The 17,061-nt window shown below is 48.7% G+C and overlaps 1 protein-coding gene and 1 long non-coding RNA gene across 2 annotated transcripts in view; one reads left to right on the top strand and one right to left on the bottom strand.

Moving 5' to 3' along the window:
- Positions 1-5,982: 5,982 nt before the first annotated feature.
- Positions 5,983-7,075, bottom strand: LOC113896613. Its single transcript, XR_003512059.1, has 2 exons — positions 6,967-7,075; positions 5,983-6,408 (listed from the first exon to the last, which is right to left on the bottom strand). It is a non-coding gene; the product is annotated as an uncharacterized LOC113896613 (long non-coding RNA).
- Positions 7,076-7,184: 109 nt separating this feature from the next.
- Positions 7,185-17,061, top strand: part of CDHR2 (cadherin related family member 2) — a 44,780-nt gene continuing 34,903 nt past the window's right edge. Inside the window, exon 1 of the mRNA XM_027546907.1 lies at positions 7,185-7,260. The gene's annotated coding sequence lies outside the window, so the exon portion shown is untranslated. The remainder of the gene's footprint in view (positions 7,261-17,061) is intronic.

The raw sequence follows: 17,061 nt of genomic DNA, 5'->3' as shown, positions 1-17,061 counted from the left end.
GCAGAGGGCATCCCCGCAGACTGCATCCTAGGGGGTAATTAGCCGGCTAGGACTACAACTCCCATCGTGCCCCGCTCCATCAGGGTCGTGCTGGGAGCTGTAGTCCCTGCAGACCTTACTCTCACAGGCTGCCCTCTTTCCCCAGCCCAGGACTTGGCACACTCTGCCGAGGGAGGGCCCGCAGCCTCGAGGCCACCTTATTTTTTAAAGCTTACTTTTGTTGAGTTCTATCTAGTGTGGGAATATTATTAGTGTCCCTGTTTTATAAATTCAAAAGTATAGCGAGCTGAGGGATTTTTGCTAGGAAGTGACAGGGCTCAGGATTTCTGTCCAGGCCTGGCATCCAGAACCTGCTTTCTACCTCACTCTGGTTCATCCTTTAGCAAACATATGTTTTGTTTTTTTCTTTTTAAATACGAACTACATTAAAGCCTAATTTAGGATATACTTTGTAGCTATACAGTAAAATAAATCTTACTTGTACATTCTTCATAAATGTATACCTCTGTATAACTAAAATCTGATCAAGATCTAGAACATTTTCATCACTCTGGCAAGTTCCCTTTTACCCTCTCCAAGTCAGTTTCCTGCAATCATAACTATGAATCTGGTTCCTGACACTATAGATTTGTTCTTGTGTTTAGAACTTTGTATCAATGGAATAACTCTCTGTGTAAATGCTGTCTTCTTTCATTCATTTCATCATGTTTTTTGAGATCCAACCTGTGGTGATATCAATAGTCTATTCTTTTTTTGCCCCCAGCTTTATTGAGATCTGATTAATGTTGACATATAACGTTTTGTAAGTTTAAGGTGTACAGTATTCAATACATGTATATACTGCAGAACGTTTCCCTAAATAATGTTAGTTAACAGGTCCTTCACCTATATAGTTACCATTTTTTTGTTTTGTGGTTGTTTTGTGCTACTCTCAATAGTAACTTTCAAGGTAGATACAGTATTATTGACTATAGTCACCTTGCTGTACATTAGATCCCCAGAACTTACTCATCTTATGTAACTGAAAATTTGTATCTTTTGACCAACACTTCCTGGTTTCCCCCACCCCCCAGCTCCTGGCAACCACCATTCTACAATCTGTTTCTATGTATTTGACTTTAAAAAAAGTTCTACGTATCAATGAGATCATGCACTACTTGCCTTTCTCTAACTGACTTATTTCACTTAGCATGTGTCCCTGTTTAGCATGTGTCACTTAGCATGGTGCCCCTCAGGTCTGTCCATGTAGTTGCAGATGGCAAGATTTCTCTATTTTTTATGGCTGAGGAATATTCCATTGTGTGTCTATGTATATATGTATATACCACAGCTTATTCTTTCATCCATCCTGGACACCTAGGTTGTTTTCAAGTATTGGCTATTGTGAATAATACTGCAATGAACACAGGCAGGTTTTTGTTGTTGTTCATTTATTTTGTTTTACTTTCTTCTCTAACTTGATGGCTAGCAACTTATTGTATGAATGTGCAATGGTTTTTGACACCCAATCCTTTGAAGAAATGATCCCTGAGTTCCAGGGATCTTGATCTTTCAGTTCTCCCAGGAGCCAGGTTCTTTCCTTAGTGGGGCTTTGAACACACTGTTCCCTCTCCCTGGGCTTCCCTTTCCTTCCTTGTAGCCTGACCCACTCTGCTGTCACACAGAGTTTCCCTCTGTGGGGCAGGGATGCTTGTTCCCCCCGGCCAGTGTCCCCCACCAAGCACAGTGCCTGGACAAGGTGACCAATCAGTTCCTGTCCATTGAAGGGACACAGAAGAGGCAGGGGACCCCAGGAGGGCCATGTGACACCAGGTTGCATTCCTGGGGGCTCAGAGGCCTGTTCCATCTCAGAGACAGCCACGTGTTATTTTACTTCCCCCTATTTTCCTGATGTGGAAACTGAGGCTGAGAAGAGCTGGAATGGGAGCACAGGTCTTCCTGGCTGTGACACCTTCCCAGGATGGTGGTGGTGAAGAGTGTTGAGAAGAACCTGAGGGAAGGCTCTAGGGAAGTTGTTGCAGAGCAGAGAGGGGAAGTGGGGCCTGTTACTCCCTGAACTCAAGCCCAGTGGAAGTGGTCAGGCAACCCTCAACTCCATAAAAACAAATACAGATGGGGCCATGGAGTGGAGGTCAGGGGAAGAGGTGAGCTCCCCATCACTAGAGCTGTGCAAACTGTGGCAGAGCAGCCCTGTGGAAGGGGTCCTTTGGAGAGAATATGTGCTCTGGGAAGGGGCTCAGAGGTTTGGAGGGGTGAGGAGTTGGTCTCATGGGTCCTCAAGTTATTTCTAGGATGGGAGGTCGTGAGTCTGACACCAAGGGGCTGTTTATATATTAATACCTTGGGCTGGTTCCTCAGCTGTAAGACAGAGTGATGAAGGAAACTTGTATTCTGCAAAAGTGTGTGAAGCTGGAAGGTTGAGAAGGGGGTTGGACACATGCACAGCAAAGAGACACACCCAGCCCAGGCTCTCCAGGTCACCTCTGAAGCCATACACTGTTGAGGTGTGAGCGGGGCACTTCATGTTTCAGATGAAGTTGTAGCTCAGAGAGGAATGACTTGCCAGACACCACAGGACAAGTCAGGGCTTGATTTCAACTTGATCAATTTCTGAGCACAGAGTGAGTGCACAGAGTAGACTGCCAGAAAAGACAAGCAACGAGAAATTTTTCTCATCAAAACTTTTAGAGAGACTTCCCTGGTGGTCCAGTGGTTAAGACTCCACCTGGCAATGCAGGGGACACGGGTTTGATCCCTGGTCTGGGAAGATTCCACATGCTGTAGAGCAACTGAGGCCGTGCACCGCAACTACTGAGCCTCTGTGCCCTAGAGCCTGTGCACCACAACCAACAGTAGCCTCTGCTTGCCCAAACAAAAGAAAGCTTGTGCACCACAGCCAAGACCCAGGGCAGCCAAAAATAAATAATAATTTAAAGGAAAAAAAGCTTTTAAAAACCATGCACCTGAGACAGTGGCTATGAAGAAACCCTGGTGTGGGTCCAAATTGCTACCTCCTCTCTGTCACTTGCCCTGTGCTAGTGCTTCAGTGCATGTGTGTGTGCTGAGTTGCTTCTGACTCTTTGTGACCCCATGGACTGTAGTCGGCCAGGATCCTCAGTCCATGGGATTCTCCAGTCAAGAATACTGGAGTGGGTTGCCATGCCCTCCTCCAGGCGATCTTCCCAACCCAGGGATCAAACCCATGTCTCTTGTGTCTCCTGCACAGCTTACACAGTTTCTTTACCACTAGTACCACCTGGGAAGCCCCAGTGCTTTAGCGCATTTCCTGCTTATTTTTTATAACAAACCTAAGGCTTGGCTTCTGCAGTTGTGCCCATTTTACAGATGAGGACATTGGAGTTTGGGAGATGAACTCTCTTGCCCAAGGCCCCCAGCTGGTAAGCTGTGGGGAGACGATTAGGACCTAGGTCATCTGAGTTCATATTCTGACCTCTTAGGCCTATTTTGTGCCTGGCCACTTGCCACTCACTCCCCGAAACTGACACAGACCTGGGTCAATTACAACCCAGAGCCCAGTGAGCTTCTCAGATCACCTGATGGCCGGCAGACAGGTGCACTTGAGATGGAAAAGGCACCATCTGGCCACACCTGGCTCATCCACACACTGGCCAAAGGTCTGGGAAGGCCAGGACACACCCTGTAAGGGCCAGAGCAGTGACTCAGAGCTGTTGGCCCCCGGGGTCAGAGCAGGGAGCGAGGGCAGGGGCCGGGGCTGGGGTTTTTCCTACCTGGTCCTAGGCAGAGAGACCAGGCTAGCTCCCTTGGTCCGGGATGGGCCTGGAGCCTTGGGCAGAGGTGCCCATCTCTCCTCCTACCAACTAGGCCCCTAGTGATCGCACCATACCATTACAAAACTAACATTCTGTGAGCCTTCTCTCTGTGTTGGTCATTGTCACTCTAAGCGCATGACTTCATTTTCATCCTTACCACCACCTTCTGAGGTAGGTTTCATATATTACCCATAATTTACAGATGAGGAAACTGAGGATTCGGGAGATTCTGTAATTTGCCTCATTACAATTGAACTCAGCCCCTGATCCTGAACCTGGTTTCTTAGCAACTACATTTTAATAGTCATGTCAAGTGCCATCCAACATCCTGTAGCATCCTTTTCTTGGAGACACACAAGAGGTAAAACCTATTAGGTATTTGGAATTGCACCACAACTCCCAGATCCTAGTGAGCTTTCTCTCTCTCACATACATATATACTATGTATGTGTGTTGGATGGATGTTGGGCTTAATGGATCCCAGATGGTGTTTCCCTCTTTGCCTTGCCTGCTTGGAGGCTCAGAACCCAATTCATGGCCCACCTCTGACAATTATCTGGAATGTCAAGGCAAATATTTAAATGTTTTATGGACTCTATAGGGGCTAACTTCTCGTTTTTTTAATTGTTTTTTCCTTCATCCAGGTTTCTTCACTTTTTAAGTTTATTGTAGCACATATTTTTCCAATTTTAAAAAATTATGGTAAAATAAATAATATTAATTTACTGTCTTAACCATTTTCAAATATACAGTTGTATTAAGGACACTCATATTGTTGTATGTCACTGCTATTCATCTCCAGAACTCATTCCACCTTACAAAACTGAAACTCTATACCCACTGAACAATTACTTCCCATTCCTCCCTCTCTGGCCCCTGGTAAGTAGCATTCTCCTTTCTGTCTGCGATTTTGACTATTCTAAATAGCTCCAATAAGTAGAATCAATTTGTGTCTTTTTGTGACTGGCTCGTTTCACTTAGCATAACAAGGTCCATTTATATCACAATGTGTTGAAATTCTCTCCCTTTTTAAGGCTAATAGTCCATTGTATGTATAGACCACATTTTGCTTACTCATCCTATACTTTGGCCACCTGATGCAAAGAGATGACCCATTGGAAGAGACCCTGATACAGGGAAAGATTGAAGGCGGGAGGAAAAGGGAACAACAGAGGATGAGATGGTTGGATGGCGTCATTGACTCAATGGACCTGGGTTTGAACAACCTCCAGGAGATGGTGAAGGACAGGGAAGCCTGGTGTGCTGCAGTCTATGGAGTCACAAAGGATCGGACACGACTGAGCAACAACAACAACAAACCCATCTGTCCATGGACACTTGGATTGTTTCCGTGTTTTAGTTATTGTGACTAGTGCTGCTATGAACATGGGTGTGCACACAGCATATGTATTTTGATAATTTGTTTTAAAATTGGGGATTTGGGAAACAAACATTCTGTTAAAGTGTCTGTCATATCATAACTGCCTGATACATATATCTATTGAGTGTAAGTCAAGTGTGAGTCCTGCCCACGAGGAGAAGGCCACCCAGGATGATGACGGGATAGTGGCATGTTGCTGGGCAAGCTACGGATTCAATGCCCTGGGAGCTCAGACAACTGGTGGGCGGGGTCCATGCTGTGTTCCAGGCCCCATGCCAGGAACAGTAGTTCAGTGATCTGGTTTTATCCTCACAAGAATCCTATGAAGTAAGTAATACTATTCTCTCCAAATTATGAATGCAGATGTCCAATAGCATGCTACGGGGAGAAGTGGGAACTCCAGGAGGCTTAACAGGGAGTTGGCCAAACCAGGTTCAAACTCTTCTCTCTCTTACCTTAACTCTGTCTGTGCCCCTTCCTTAGCATCTGGGTAGGGTGGTGTAGGGATGAGGAACTTCCTGCCTCAAGGGCACTATAATCAGGAAAGATTAATTCAACCAGACATAGCAGAAAAAGCAATGTATTGATTCTGTAACTGAAGAGTCTTTTGATGGCTTCAGGTGTGGGTATATCTAGGGGCTCGCATAAGTCATGAGGAATTCATCTGTCTCCATTTTTTAGTTCTGTTTTAACTCAGTCTTGGGTTATTTCTCAGTAGCCTTTTCCCTCGTGGTAGTAAGACAGACAGCTGTTGGAAGTCACTTTCTCAGACTTGGACATCCCATCGGGGAGGAATGAGGTTCTTGTTCGTAACAGTTTCAACAAAAGTCTTTTATTTGAGTCTCATCAGTTCTATCTGACCCAATTTTGGTCACATGCCCAAACCCAAACCAGAAGCTCTGGCCAGGTAGGTGCTGTGCCTGGCCTTATCATACGCCCTCCCTGGGGGTAAGGAGGGGTTAGGTGAGGAGGTTCCACAGAGGAAAACTGGGTCTTGTCACCAGGGAAGCCGGAAGAGCTGCTGGGCAGCCAGAACAGGGGGTGGATAGGAAGTGTGGAGGATGCCCTGCTGGGCGAGGAGACATGGGGAGGGGTGAGGCAGGCCGGGAGAACTCTTCCCTCATCGAAGGCCTTGATGCTGTCGTTAGAGCCAGTTCCTGGCTTCTGGTCACTTCTCCTTTCTGAGCCCCATGATCCTTTTCTGCAGCACGCCAGGCTCCCCTGTCCCCATGTCCACTGAGTTGGAGATAAAGCATACTGTGGGTGCTCAATGAATTTGATTCTAGCTCCTCTCAAGAGGCACGACCTCCTCCCCCCAGGACTTTCCTGGAACTGAGAGCATATTTGCATCTCATGGTCTCTTTTGGTTGTTCCTGGCCTCACTGAATGCCCTTCCTGGCCTGAGGGTCTCCCTGGCCGCCCTTGCCTGCCCCTAGGGTAGGAGGACACAGCCCCCCATGGGCCAGAAACAGGCAGCTTGGCTGTGGCTCAGGGAGGGGAAGTGATTTAAAATCAGCTCGGGTGGGGTGGGGTGGGGGTGGGGGTGGATGAACCCTGGGGGAGGGTGGGGGCCTCAAAGGAGGGCATCCATCACGGTTGCCTTCACTGCTCTCTGAAGACCTCATGTTGGATTATCACACTGTTTTACTACTTCCCTCCCAGAACCTATTTCCCTTCTCACCTCCCTCACAGGTCCTCTGCCACTGAGGGATCTTGTAGCAGGGAGGATATGGAGGGCCCAGATGTCACCCGCCTCCACACACAGGTGCCCCAGGGCCGGGGCCCGGTTCCTACCTCCTGTGGGCTCGGCTCTGCTGGGCGCTGGCTCTCGGGTCTTAGGCCTCTGGGCCTGGGAGCAGGGGGTCCTCGCCTCAGTCGTGCCCTAGTAACCCCTCTTCAGCTGTGGCCCGGTCCTCCTGAGTAGTCTTTCCCATCCCCAGAGGTGTGGTCTCTCTCAGGGTTAATGATTTCTCAGGGGAGGTGGAGATGGTGCCAAAGTCTGCTGACTGTGCCACGGCAGGCCCCAGACGGTGCCCACCTGGCCCCAGCACACATCCGCTGCCTCCGGGGCCCCTCCTGGGGGCGCAGGTAGGGATGGCACAGCTTCTCTGCAGCAGGGGTGCGGGGTCTCCCGGCCAGGGTTATGGACCGAGTGGGGTTGCTGGGGCCGCGGTGAGCTTTGTGGGGGTCTCCGCCTCAGCTGGGTGGGGGCGCTGGGTGGAGGAAGTGAGCACTGGGGCCCAGGTGGGTGTACCTGGAGTGAGTCCCAGCCTGGCCACAGGGCCTCGGTGTCTTCTGCAGTGTAGAGCTAGTAACACCTATTCCCAAGACCCTGATGGCCCCCTTTCCTTCCAAGGCCTTAGGCGATTTGGATCCAACAGGTTTCTTCTCAGGACAGAAGGGAGGCAGGTCCCCTAGAGAAGTGAGTTCAGCTGCCTCAGGCCCCTTTCATGGGAAGCTTGAGGGGTTGAAGACACGGTGGCTGAGCCAGGCAGCACTAGCGCTCAGGGAAGAAGGACTGGGCTCCAACTCCAACGGCCTGGGTTCAGATTCCAGTTCCCTCCTGACTTTGAGTGGGCTCCGTGACTCTTCTGGGCTTCAGTTTCCTCATCTGTAGAATGGGGATGGTTATAGTGCAGGAAAGACCCTGGAGAGCCCCAAGGAATTTGGCCTGTGATCGGTAACGAAGCTCGGTGCCACCTCAGCTGGACTAGGAAGTGTCCAGCCGTTACTCACTACAGGCACCCTCCCCCCAAGCTCTGGCACATGCCGAGGCCCTGATACATTGCTTTGACCTGGGGAACCAGGTAGAGACAGCTGAGAGCTGGGCCGGGCCTGGGCCTCTTCAGGAACTGCTGGGTTGGGGCACTAGACAGAAAGCAGGGGCCTGGAAAACGCTGAAATCCAAATGATGGAGACAGGCCATACCCCTATGTGGACTCTGGTTCTTCTCCAAATCCTGTTTCTCAGGAAGGAGACTGAGGCAGGAGGATGAGGGCAGGTCTGGGGCCCGTGAACTGCGGCGATCAAAACTCAGGGCCATCTGATTCCATGTGTGTTTGCCAGGGAAGCAGCCTGGAGCTGGGGCAGGAGGGCCCTGATGGCATCAAGTGGACTCCAGACCAAGGCTTGACAGGGAATCCTGGTTTGGGAACCAGTCTGGGCCTAACCTCTGGGGCATCCCTCTCTGAGCTTCTCTGGACTATGGTTTCCTCACCTGGACCCTGGAATGTTGATTGCTTACAGATGGGAAATATCCATGAGAAATAAACAAGAAGGCGAGAAAGCGAAAGTGGGAGTCTGCGGTCAGTTGGAGGTGGTGGTATGGCTGGTGGTGGGGCCAGCCCACAGGGACGGGCCTGTGGGCGAGGAGGGCCACCTCCCTATCTGGCCCTCCTGGAGGGAGACCTCCAGGCTGTCTTGGGGTCCCCATTCCCAGTACCTCCAAATTCTAAAATGTCTTGGAGCTGTGGGCTGTTGAGAGCTGTTTGCCGCGGGGGTGGCTACGCCTCTTCCAACCCAACACGACTCCCAAGGGTCTGCACGTTTCAGAGGGTGGAGGCCAGAGTCACTCTAATTCTGCATCCTCTGTGAACCCTTCTCAAGCACCTTTTGAGGGTAGGGAAAGGGGAGGAGTAGAGGGATGTCGGGGAGAGGGGTTGGGGGAAGTGAAGCTGTAATTTCTAGAATGTACCTAGTCCTATGTTTCAGAAGGCAAACTGAGAGGCAGAGAGGAGCAAAGCAGAGCCCTGGGCTCAGCTGTACAGGGACTGGGCCCTGAAGAAGGCTGAGCCCTCCTTCACTCTCAGGCTTCTGCCTGGGGCTGCCAAGCATAGTTGAGGCCTGGGGAAGGGACTGGCCAGGACTCTGTTGGGTCCCCTCCCCAGTCAGGCCCTTGGGCGACTCCATTCACTTCTTTTTTTTTATTGAAGTATAGTATTTGCAATGTTGTATTAGTTTCAGGTATACAGCAAAGTGATTCAGATATATATACACATATCTTTATATGGGGCTTCCCTGGTGGCTGGGTGGTAAAGAACCTGCCTGCCAATACAGGAGCTGCAGGAGACACGGGTTCAATCCCTGGATCTGGATGATCCCCTGGAGAAGGAAATGGCAACCCATTCCAGTATTCTTGCCTGAAGAAGCCCCTGGACAGAGGAGCCTGGCAGGCCATAGTCCATTGGGTTGCAGAGTCAGACATGACTGAGCATGCATGCATACACACATATATGTAATCTTTTTCATATTCTTTTCCCTTATAGCTTTCACAGAATATATGGGCATAGTTCCCTGTGCTGTACAGCAGGTCCTCGTTGGTTATCTGTTTTGCTCCACTCACTTCCTGTTCATCTTTGCCTGCTCTGTCTCTTACTCCTGCTGACTACCAGAAGCTTAGGGGCCAGTGCAGGGGCCGCCAACGCCTGTTCTTGGCTCCACACCTAACCTGGCCTTGGAGGATAGACAGAATCTGCACATAGGCAGAAGACTGGGGAAGGTGTTCTGGGCGGAGGGAAGGGTATATGCAAATATCTGGAAGAGGGAAAACAGGTGTGGCCTGAGGATCGGATGCCTGGAGAGCAAGGGTGAATGGAGCCAGCGGCTGTGAGGCCCTGCTTGCTCGCCTGGCGCCTGGGGGAGAGACAGGAAGTGGGTTCCGCAGCCAGCGGGAGCCATGGCAGAGGCTTGAGCATGGGAGTGGCTGAGCCAGTGACGCTGGAAGGCTCCCTGTTGGGGCAGGTTCAGCCTGTGCCTTCCGAGCTCACACAGGCTTTGTGCATTTTTCTCAGGTGACCGAATCCAGATTGTTAGAACTTTGGCCTCATGATGATCAGACGAGCGTGTGTCTATCATGAGCGTGTGTCTCCCGTGACGAGGAGGAGGCAAGACTCCGTGAAACCCAGGGCCCTGGCATGGCAGGGAGAAGGAGCACTGGACCGCGGAGGCAGAGGGGTGGAGTGGCGTGTTGAGCAGGAGCCCGAGCCTCCCTGGGACTCAGGCCTAAAGGGCTTGACAGCCCTCTCTTCCCTCCCCAGGAACGAGGCAGGCTCAACTCAGGGGAAAGACTTTGTGCCTTACCCAAATGTAACAGGTCACACTGCTCTGAGGGTGGGTCACAGGCTTCTTGAGGGCCCGTGAGAATGGGAGGGGGTGTCAGAAGAAATTTTGATGAAAGATGAGTAGAGCTGGATGTGAGAAGGGGACGTGGGGGTGGAGTCTCAGGGACCCTGCAGAATGAAGCCCCTAATTAAGGCTGTTCTGCCTCTGCCTGGACCCCGGGGCTTTGCACAGGCCTGTGCAGAGGGCATGGCCGAAGGGAAAGAGAAAACCAGAAGCCTAGCAGAGGACAGCACGCAGGTCCTGCTCTGGGTTCTGATCCTGTTACTGAGTCACGTCCCTTCCTGTCTAGGACCGTGGTGTGCTAAGAACTCAGTGGTAATGGGTGCAAAGTTCTAGCTGGCCATCCCGGCCAGTTCCCTTCCCCTCGGGACTGGAGCCCAGGGCAGGAGTCTCTTCTAATTGCACTTCAACTTGGGTGAGGTGCACACTTACTGGCAAATGGTTTTGTGGCTCTGAGTTCACCTCTAAAGGAGGGCAATGGAGAGAGAAAAAGAGGTGAGGGGGTTAAGTTCAAGATCACACCCCCAAGGGGGTGCGGGGACTAGCTTCATCCAGGCAGGGTTAAGTGCCCTGAATTTTGCTCATACAATGGATGCTGGGAACCTGTCAGCATCACCAAAACCCTAATCTGTCTTCATCTCCTCTGTCAGCCCACCACCATCACCGCCACCAGCTCCAACCGCATCCCCCCAACCCCCGCATCACCACAAGGGTCACTGTTGAATCCATCCCCACCTCATCCCTACCACCATCACCACTTCTGTCCCCTCTGCCATCCCTGTCCCCAGCTGGCCCCCAGGCCACCTGTTCCTCACCATGTGCGTGCATGCGCTGCTGCTGCTGCTAAGTTGCTTCAGTCGTGTCCGACTCTGTGCGACCCTATGTACTGTAGCCCGCGAGGCTCCTCTGTCCTTGGGATCCTCCAGGCAAGAATACTGGGGTATTGCCATGCCCTCCTGCAGGGGATCTTCCCGACCCAGGGATGGGACGGCTGTTATGTCCACCCTCACAGGCAGGCGGCTTCTTTACCACTAGCGCCGCCCGGACCTGAGTCCCACCTCCATCATGCCAGCACCTCACATGGAATAATCTTTGTTTCGCTGATGACTGTGGCTCAGCACTCAAGATTCTGAGGACTGAGGGCTTATTAACTCCTCCCAAGAAACCAGGTCCATCTGCATTTCCCAACCTGGCTGAGTGTAACCCTGCTGTCCTGCACGTGGGTTGTCCCCAGCTATCATATTTGGGGACCTTGGCAAGCCAGGGGTTTTCACAGCTGCTTCCCCAGGGGCACTGGCCAGAGTTCCATTGCAGATAATGACCCAGAAATATAGTCCTTGGCATCATCCACAAGAACAGCCCTGCCCTGTTTTTGACGTTTACACTCGATCTCAGGGCATGGCCAGGGTTGGGGGCACGGAGGGAGATGGGAGCAGTTTCTGTGGTGACCGCATGGGGAGTAGCAGTCAGAAGGTGAAGATGGGCCCACGAGATGCAAAAGAAAGGATTTGCATTTGCCAAACACCTACTGTATGCCAGGCACTGAGCTGGCGTGTTCTACTGCCATTTACCTGCCCCCACCCAAATTACCACTTATTGGAGGTATCATTCCCGTTCTACAGATGAAGAAGCAAGCTCAGGGAAGCTCAGGGAACTGCTCAGCACAGCTGTGTAGCTTCTCAGTTCTGTGAGCACAACCAAGGCTCTTCACTCCTCTGAGCTTTACTTTCCCCATCTGTAATGTGGGTATAATGGTTTCTACCCTGAAATGTTCTTGTGAGAATTAAACAGCACCCAGCCCAGGGTCTGGCACATCGTAGGCGTTCCTTTCGTGGCAACGTTTGCTGTTCATCACCGTGATGTCTAAAGGCTGCCAAACATTCTGCCAAGGGCTTGACCATGTTTTTCTTAGCATTTGCTTGTGTTTCATGTGTAGGTTACTTCCACTTTCCAAGGTTAGAAATCATCGCTTGTGAGGAACAACTTTTCTGCAAAAAGTTTCTCTATTTTAGATTAGTTAGATTACTGGATATAAGAAGGCAAATGTTTTAAAGATTTTGAGTCCATAGCTGAACAGGGGTTTTCCTCTTGTGCTGGGATCTGGGGGGAAGGGGAGGGCTGCACCCTTCCCTCTGTGCACAGAAGAGACGGGGGCCTTGAGTTTGGAGAGCTCTGTTTGAATCCCACTCACTCTTAGCTGTGAGATCCTCAGCGTATCAGTCTGAGCCCCAGTTTCTCTGTCCGCTAAAGTAAATTAAATTATGTGACTTCCTAACATCCAGTCTCCAAAATATATCTCTACTCTCACCCTTCCTCTCCAGCCCTGGGACACCATTTCAGTCCACTGGCCCACAGAAGCCAAAAGATCTTTAAGAGAAGCAAATGAGTCCTGTCACTCCCCTGCTCCCCTGGAACAAGCTTCTGTTTATCTTAAAACAAAACATGTCTTACAGGGCCCAGCATGATCTGGCCCCTGTCTCCTTCTCCAACCCCATCTCCCACCCTCTCCACTCTGTCCCTGTGCTCCACCCTCACAGTCCCTCTTTCAATTCCTGGGACATACCTCATTCTCATCTGCTCCGGGGCCATCTCTTGTATTATTCATACAACCTGGAAGAACCCTGTAACAGTGATCTCCCTATCCAAGTAACATGAATATTTATTGTAAACATTTCAAATAATACTACAATGTTTAGAACAAAAACCAGCCTCTGAGTTGCTTTCAGTTCAGTCGCTCAGTCGTGTCCGACTCTTTGCCATCCCATGGACTGCAGCACGCCAGGCTTCCCTGTTCATCACCAACTCCCGGAGCTTACTCAAACTCATGTCTGTCAAGTTGGTGATGCCACATAACCATCTCATCCTCTGTCGTCCCCTTCTCCTCCTGCCTTCAACCTTTCCCAGCATCAGGGTCTTTTCTAATGAGTCAGTTCTTCACATCAGGTGGTCAAAGTATAGAGCTTCAACTTCAGCATCAGTCCTTCATGCCAGTGAATATTCAGGATTGATGTCCTTTAGGATTGACTGGTTTGATTTCCTTGCAGTCCAAGGGATTCTCAAGAGTCTTCTCCAACACCACAGTTCAAAAGCATCAATTCTTCGGTGCTCAGTTTTCTTTATAATCCAACTTTCACATCCATACATGACTACTGAAAAACCCATAGCTTTGACTAGATGGACTTTTGTTGGGAAAGTAATGTCTCTGCTTTTTAATATTCTGTCTAGGTTGGTCATAGATTTTCTTACAAGGAACAAGTGTCTTTTAATTTCATGGCTGCAGTCACCATCTGCAGTGATTTAGGAGCCCAAGAAAATAAAGTCTGTCACTGTTTCCATTGTTTCCCCATCTATTTGCCATGAAGTGATGGGACTGGATGTCATGATCTTGTTTGAATGTTGAGTTTTTAAGCCAACTTTTTCACTCTCCTCTTTGACTTTCATCAAGAGGCTGTTTAGTTCTTCTTCACTTTCTGCCATATGGGTGGTGTCATCTGAATATCTGAGATTATTGATATTTCTCCTGGCAATCTTAATTTCAGCTTGTGCTTCACCCAGCCCAGCATTTCTCATGATATACTCTGCATATAAGTTAAATAAGCAGGGTGACAACATATAGCCCTGATGTACTTACTCCTTTCCCAATTTAGAACCAGTCCGTTGTTCCATGTCTGGTTCTAACTGTTGCTTCTTGAACTGCATACAGATTTCTCAGGAGGCAGATAAGGTGGTCTGGTATTCCCACCTCTTTAAGAATTTTCCACAGTTTGTTGTGATCCCCACAGTCAAAGGCTTTGGCGTAGTCAATAAAGCAGAAATAGATGTTTTTCTGGAACTCTCTTGCTTTTTGATGATTCAACAGATATTGGCAATTTGATCTCTGGTTCCTCTGCCTTTTCTAAATCCAACTTGTACCTCTGAAAGTTTTTAGTTCACGTACTGTTGAAGCCTAGCTTGGAGAATTTTGAGCATTACTTTGATAGTGTGTGAGATGAGTACAACTGTGCAGTAGCTTGAACATTCTTTGGCCTTGCCTTTCTTTGGGATTGGAATGAAAACTGACCTTTTCCAGGCCTGTGGCCACTGCTGAGTTTTCCAGATTTGCTGGCATATTGAGTGCAACACTTTCACAGCATCATCTTTCAGGATTTGAAATAGCTCAACTGGAATTCCATCACCTCCACTAACTTTGTTCATAGTGATGCTTCCTAAGGCCCACTTGACCTCACATTTCAGGACTTTATTTCCACATTTTTGTTTGATTTGGTTTGGATTTTTCAGTGTCTGGGTTTTTTTAGCAGGTTTCCATGATTTGATGTGCTTGCTTGTTTCCATGGTGTAAATACTTCCATCCCTGCTGATTTCAAGCTGCGACATAATCCCAATCAGTTTGCAAAATTCCTGAAAAGATGGCAGTTTTAGTACAGCACCCTGGCTCTAACTAAGAAGGAGACTCCACAAAGTTGACTGGGGACCTGTGGGACTTGCTTCCTGGATGTGGAAGGATCCAACAGAGGCCCCACGTTTCAGAATCTGTAGGGGTTTTCTCTTAGGTGGGTCAGCTCTCTCTAATTTTTTATTTCTGGTTGTAGGGAGAGAGGTCATATTGGTCAGTGCTCTTGGGACTGATTGGGGGAAAGGAGCTGAGGGAGTCACCATTTAGAGTGTGCTCTTTCACTTAACGCCCTGTCTTGCTATGGTGCCCCTATCTCCACCAGGCCAAGGGTCCCTGAATCCAGATCTGTCTGATTCAAGCTCCCCAGGAAGCAGCCTCCTTGTGCTCTAGGGTGGGGATGAGGAAGTAATGTTTGGAATCTAATTGCTTCTTGTGCAGCGAGTCTCCTGCCTCCAGGCCACTTCACACCTCTGCTTCTGAGGGTCCTAAGCTTCCATCCTACAGGCTTGCTGTGGTTTTGAGCTTGTTTCCTGGGCTTCTCTGGTGGCACAGACAGTAAAGACTCCACCTGCAATGCAGGAGACCTGGGTTCAATCCCTGGGCTGGGAAGATCCCCTGGAGAAGGAAATGGCACCCTACTCCAGTATTCTTGCCTGGAGAATTCCATGGACAGAGGAGCATGGGGGGCTCCAGGCCATAGCGTTGAAAAGTGTCAGACATGACTGAGCGACTTTCACTTCACTGCCTGTGGGTGCTCCTTACCCCCATCCTTACTCTGGTGTGAACCATCATTAGCTTGATAAGGTGATCATCTCTCATCAATTCATTCCAATTCTAAACTCTTTACCATCATTTTAGTGGGGTTTCAAGAGGAAGGACGGTGTTGAACTGTCCATGTTTAACAGGAACCTCCCTGCACCATGCCTCACACAACATCTCTTCTCACCCCTCATATCTCTGCTGACTCTTTACCTCCTCAAGACTCCACCCCATGTGTTCCCATTATCCACTCCTGCAAAACAAGCCACACCAAGGCTCACTGGCAAACAGCAACAACAGTCATTTATTATGCTGAGGAATCTGCCATTTGGACAGGGCTCAGCAGGGATGGCTCATGGAGTAGGAGGGACCATTTCAGGGTGGTTCACTTGCATGGTTTGCTTACGTAGGTGGGCTTTGCCTGTCAGCTGGAGCTTGAAGGGCCTGGAGGCCAGACGCTTTGGTTCCTCTCCACATGAACCTTTTCACAGAGCTGCTTGGGATCCCATACGTCATGGCTGCTGAGTCCCAAGAGTGAGTGTTCCAAGAGGCAGGAAGGGGAAACTCCCAATATCATGAGACCTGGGTCTGGAAACTGGCACCATAGAATCAATATTCTATTGATCAGTCAGTGAACCTGCCCAGATGTCTTAATCATAAAACATGTAGGAGTTTTATTTTTTTAATTGAGATATAGTTGATGTACGATATTATATGTTTCAGATATTCAACATAGTAATTCATAATCTTTAAATCTATATTCCATTTCTAGCTATTACAAAATATTGGCTATATTCCCTGTATTGTACAATATATCCTTTTAGCTTATTTATTTTCTACCTAGTAGTTTGTACTTAATCCACTACCCTTTTCTTGCCCCTCCCCTTACCTGTCCCCACTGGTAAACACTAGTTTGGTCCCTGTATCTGTTTCTTTTTTGTTGTACTCACTAGTTTGTTTTATTTTTTAAATTCTATATCGTATAGTGTTTGTCTTTCTCTGTCTGACATTTCACTTAGTACAATACCCTCCAAGTCCACCCATGTTATTGCAAATGGCAAGTTTTCCTTATTTTTTATGGCTGAATAGTATTCCACACATATATATGCCACATCTTCTTTATTCATTCATCTGTGGTTTGTTGATGGACAGTTAGGTTGCTTCCATGTTTTGGCAATTGTAAGTGATACTGCTGTGAACATTGGGTTGCATTTGTCTTTTTGTATTAGTGTTCATTTTTTCAGATATATCCTCAGGAGTAGAATTTCTCGATCATATGGTAGTTCTATTTTTAATTTTTTGAGAAACTTCCATGCTGTACTCCATAATGGCTGTACCAATTTACATTCCCACCAACAGGGTACAAGGGTTTCTTTTTCTCCACATTCTCATCAACATTTGTTATTTGTGTTCTTTTTGATGATAGCTGTTCTGACAGTTGTGAAGTGATATCTCATTGTGGCTTTAATTTGCATTAATCTGATGATGCTCAACACCAAACATCTTTCTGTGTGCCTGTTGGCCATCTGTATGTCTTCTTTGGAAAAATGTCTATTCTCATCTTCTGCCCATTCTTTAATTGTTTTTTTTTTTTTTTATTAAGTTGTGTGAACTGT

This window comes from Bos indicus x Bos taurus, chromosome 7 (assembly GCF_003369695.1).
Source record: "Bos indicus x Bos taurus breed Angus x Brahman F1 hybrid chromosome 7, Bos_hybrid_MaternalHap_v2.0, whole genome shotgun sequence".
In the NCBI taxonomy this organism is placed as follows: Eukaryota; Metazoa; Chordata; class Mammalia; order Artiodactyla; family Bovidae; genus Bos; species Bos indicus x Bos taurus.
Note: the sequence above shows the minus strand (reverse complement) of the source record. Positions and strands in the feature narration are given on the sequence as shown.